This window comes from Myotis brandtii, unplaced genomic scaffold (assembly GCF_000412655.1).
Source record: "Myotis brandtii unplaced genomic scaffold, ASM41265v1 scaffold277, whole genome shotgun sequence".
Lineage (NCBI taxonomy): Eukaryota > Metazoa > Chordata > Mammalia > Chiroptera > Vespertilionidae > Myotis > Myotis brandtii.
In genome coordinates, this window is record NW_005360548.1 from 1,210,135 (window position 1) to 1,215,300 (window position 5,166).

A 5,166-nucleotide genomic window follows, 5' to 3' on the forward strand; every position below is an offset into this window, starting at 1 on the left:
ACTCTCTCACTTTACTCATTAGAGAGGCAGAGACAAACACAGCTCGCCGCCATCCTTTTCCAAGGAGAAGGTTTAAAAAAAGGTACAAACTGAGGGTTGGCTCTCAGGTTCTGGAACGTTACATGTAGGTCTCTGACCTTTCTTCTCACTCTGCTTGAGTCCCAGGGTTTTTCTTCTGTGAAAACGGCCTATTAGCACCCAGGCTTAAGGCAGATACCCAGAAAGTGTGATGAGTCTCTTTACATCTCTGGGTTCATGCTTCTTGTTTTCAGTCTGTAAGGATGGAGTTCGAGTGCGACAGTGCGACAGCTGAACCTGGGAATCTGGGCCCCACGCCTCCTCTGCAGTCCTTCATTGGATTAGAGAGCTAATTTACATATAATTAATTGCACCCATTCATTTTAAAATTAATTATATCCTGTTCCTTGCTTTCATGGACAAGTCCATTTACGTATCCAATAGTTACTGCCCTTATTCAGAGAACCCCAAAGGACTGGTACATCCTAAAACGTTCATTTTAAAATTAATTATATCCTGTCCCTTGTTTCATGGACAACAAGTCCATTTACATATCCAATAGTTACTTCCCTTATTCAGAGAACCCCAAAGGACTGGTACATCCTAAAACCAAGGAATGTCTGTTACGGTTGAATCGTCTCCCCGTAGTCTCACACGCAAAATCATACGTGGAAGCTCTAACCCTCGGTGCTTCAAAATGACTGTATTTGTGAAACTGGATAACCAATGGGTCTGGCTGCTGTCACTACTTGAGCCAGTTAAGCAGAGACAGGGTTGAATCATGTATGAGCGTTTATTCCCAAAATGTCGGCAGTATGAGGGATCAGCAGGTGATCCATGAAAATCTGCTTTAGCCCCACCCCCCACCCCAATAAGCCAGCTGCTTATATCGGGTAGAAGGATAAAGATTACATGGGAAAGTGGTAGGAATTACAGGCCCGAGGAAGCAGGCAGGTGTCATGGTACAGGTTACAGGCAATGCAGGCCGGGGGTCGCAGAGGGTGGGCACCTCCAGAACTAGACTGCTGCATGTTAATCTTTTCATGGTGACAGGCAGTTCTCAGAAAAGGAGAACGGACTGCATTTCACGATTAACTCCCATATCCAGGGCGTACAACTCTCAGCTAAGGTCAGAATGTGCTTTCTCTAATCAGAACAGAACAATCATGGTTAACAGAGCAGGGTTAATATTTCTTAAAACTACAGCTTTCCCCACTATTCTATTCCTGCCCCTCACATTTGAGATGGGGCCTTTAACAATGGGATTAAGTTAAAATGAGGCTGTTAGGATGGGCCCCAATTCAATCGGACGGTGTCCTTGTAAGAAGAGGGCATTTGAGCACAGAGACGCCAGGGATGTGTGTGCCAAAGAGAGAGACCCAGAAGCCAAACCTGCCCACACCTTGATCTTGGATGTCTAGTCTCCAGAACTGTGAGAAAATAAGTCTCTGTTGTCGCGTAAGTCATTCAGCCTGTGGTACGTTACTGTAGCCCGCACAGACTGACACGGTCTCCAAGGCTATCATTCCAGACCCCATCTCAGCCTGGAGGCAGGAACTCTGATTGCACATGGGGGCCTTTCCTAAGCTGTTCACATCACCCCCATAGCACAGCCTGGCTGGCAGACAGACATAGCAGCCCAGGCCTAGGAGGTGTCTCATCCTGCATCATTATGCTTCTCTCTTCAGGGTGTCATGCACGTCCTTCTGCTCAAGAACGATGTGAGGACAGGCGACATCTTGGTGATGCTACAGTCGTTTCCAGATGACTTAGTGTAGAGGAGCTGTGGGATGTGCTGAGAAGGACTGGAGGAGAGGTGAGAGCAGCAGGAGGGAGGGGGAGGCAGGAGGGAAGAAGCACCTCTCATGAAACCAGATTTCTCTCCAAGGTCTGGGGGAAGAAGGCATTTTACGAGGTCTGCAAACATAGAGGTAAATGCAGAAAGAGAGTGATGTCTGCTGAGTTTAGAACCAAGTGATTCGGAGGTGGCACAAGTGCCCCAGCCCTCTTCTGCCTCTTGATTAAGTCAGGAGGCGAATTCAGTTACAGATGGTTACACCTGTTAACCTTTATGCATTTCTTCCCCCAACCTTTATATATGACCAATTCGTTCCCTCATCGAAAAAATATTTACTGAGCATGACTACTGTATTGGGCTTAGCAGTGAAGGAGACAGTCCTGCATGCAGCCCCAAGTCTGGGCAGGCGGGAGCGGCACTGAGCACGGGCAGACAGGAGTGTGGTGTGTTGGAGAAGGGGCAGTAGAAGGCGCTGCAGAAAGAACCAACCAGATCTGAAGGCATCAGTGAGGAAGTTGACCTGGAAGATGAAGAGGAGGGTGAGAGAATAAGTTCCAGGCAAAGAGAACCATGTTATCAAAGCCTTAAAGTCGTTAACGTGTCAGTTCAGGCGAGAGATGATGGTGCTTGGAAGAGGGTAGCTTCTGTGGGGACTGAGAAAAGTGACAGGTTTAGAAACTCTGGATCCTCCTAAAGCAGTGGTTCTCAACCTTCCTAATGCCGCGACCCTTTAATACGGTTCCTCATGTTGTGGTGACCCCCAACCATAAAATTATTTTCGTTCCTACTTCATAACTGTAATTTTGCTACTGTTATGAGTCATAATGTAAATATCTGATATGCAGGATGTATTTTCATTGTTACAAATTGAACATAATTGAAGCATAGTGATTAACCACAAAAATAATATGTAATTATATATGTGTTTTCCGATGGTCTTAGGCGACCCCTGTGAAAGGGTCATTCGACCCCAAAGGGGTCGCGACCCACAGGTTGAGAACCGCTGCCTTAGAAGGACGTGGCTCTCTCAGCTCCTGAGGAATATGACTCAATGAAATATCCAGCAGGCACGGGAGTGTATTAGTTTACTGTTGCTGCTGTAACATGTTACCACAAACTTAGTGCTTACAATAACACAGATTTTTTTTTCATCTAGAAATTAATACTATTTTGAGTTGGCAAAGTGCTCTTTTGCACACACATTTCCGGCATCTGGTACAGTTAACCGAATGTCCATTTATATGCAACTCTCACACAGAATAGATTCCACAATGTCCTCTCATCTAAGCATTAAAAACGTTTGACGTTCTTCTAGGTCTTCACAGCATCCCTGTGAGGTAGGCGGTATTGACTCCATTCTACAGATGGGGAGGTCTAGGCACGGAAAGGTAGTAGCTCCTCGGAGGCCGCAGGTCTGCGCTCCGCCTCCACGTTCCGGGTCCCAGCGCCGCCGCTCTGCGCGGAAGGATCTCACACAGCCACACTCCCGTCTAGTGCAGAGTTAAACGAGGGTCTTCACAGCTCATATGTTTGACTCCTAAATCCAACCACTCTCCCTGGACTGGAAAGACGAAAATATGACTAAACCTCAGTCGGGATTATTTGCTCTATTTAAGACTTTCACGAGTCGTCTTACATTTTGTAGCTGTGCGAGCGCTCAAACCCCTTTGGATGACAATTTGAAATGGCATCAGGGACGATGAAATTTTGAGAACGGAACATAGAAATCAATAGTTAATAGATTTGAATCAAAACACAAAACTACACGCTATGGTAGAGTAAGAATAAAACCCAAATCGACGGAGAGCAGTACTTCCCAGTGTCTGACAAGGCCTCGCACAGAGCAGGTGTCCAGGAGGTTCTTGGACGAAGGCCAAATGACACATGTTCGACATGCCTGCCATTGATGACACCCTCACTGGGGAGAAGGGCAGGGGCAGGAGCCGGGAGGCCCGGGAGGCCACAGGGCCCCGGGGGCTCCCTGGTAACACAAAGCGGCTCGGCCGCTCGATCGTCCGGGTGTGGATGCTCCTTTTCTGCCAAATAAAAGTTGGGGCTGTAAACACCGAACCCCGCTGAACTTATACTGCCATTCATGTAAATAGGTACGTAAATAGGATAAATACAAGGAGAGCCTCATCAGGAAGTGTCTCGAAAACTGGATAGATGCTCATGCGCCGACCGAGGCCGGGAATGAGGAGGTTAGAGCTGTGCTGCTTGTGGGTTCCGGTTAAAATGTATCTCTAACGGGGGAAAGCCCTGGTGCCCACGCCCCTTCCGGAGGAAGAAACCTGATTCTGAGTAATGAGTCCACCTCCCCCGGGGCGGGGGCTTGGTTACAGCCTAAATACAGCGGGGCCTCAGACGGCGTCTGCCTGACACCTAGGCTGCTGCGGCCTGGCTCGCCCAGCGCACTCGGGAGCGCACTGCTGATATTGCTCTTATCTGCTCCTTGTCCAAGAACAGATTGCTCCGGGAAGTTGGGGCGGGGGGGGGGGTCCTTTGGTCCAGGGCTTCTGACCGTTTGGTCTTGAGGGATATTCCCGAAGAGGAAATGGTGAGTATAAAGTGATTAAGAAAATCCATCCTGCAGAGTGGCCGGCGGAGGCCGCTTTGTCCCGGGCTGCACGGAGTGGGAGGCACCGCGGCCCCCGGGGGTCATAGCTCCACCTTGACCCCTTTTACGAAAGGCAGGCCCGTGGGCACCCGCTTCTTATCCTCCAGGTACTCGTCTCCAAAGAAGTGAATCAGTGAGATTTCCTCCCCTGTCCGGTCGCGGAAGAACCGCCACACCGTCAGGCGTAGCCCACGCCGCAGATGGGGTTGCAGAGCATCACCTGGTTCCGATGCCCCAGTCAAACCACCCCACGTAAGAAGGGTGCCGAAACCAGGCATCACCGCGCTCCTCACCGAGTGTGAGTTTCTGATTGTTCGTTCTGCACCACGTGGTTGAAGGTGGAACCAGCCTCGAACATCGCCGCTTTCCGCAGACGTTCTCCGGAGACACCATCAGCAGCCCGCGGCGCCGAGCCCGGGGACCTGCTTCAGTGCTGGCCCGAGGAGGCTCTCGAGGGTGAACTCTATCCGAGAAGACAGGGCAGCCACGGTGTGTTCCAGGCTGTGATTCGGGAGGAAGGAGTCCAGGGACAGGCTGTTGGGGTTGTTGGCCGCCGTGACTAAGTGTTCAGAATAGTGAACGAGGACAGGGAGCACATATACCAGCCAAAGTGAGTCCAAGAAGACTGGCTGAAACTCAGCGGCACCCCGCAGCCGGACACGAAGCCAAGGAGGCAGGCTCGGACGGCTGTGCGGTAGCGCGGCGGCCGGTAGAGCAGCAGCAGCAGCAGCGC

The 5,166-nt window shown here is 50.2% G+C and overlaps 1 pseudogene; it reads right to left on the minus strand.

Moving 5' to 3' along the window:
- Positions 1–2,966: 2,966 nt before the first annotated feature.
- Positions 2,967–5,166, minus strand: LOC102240743 (annotated as a pseudogene).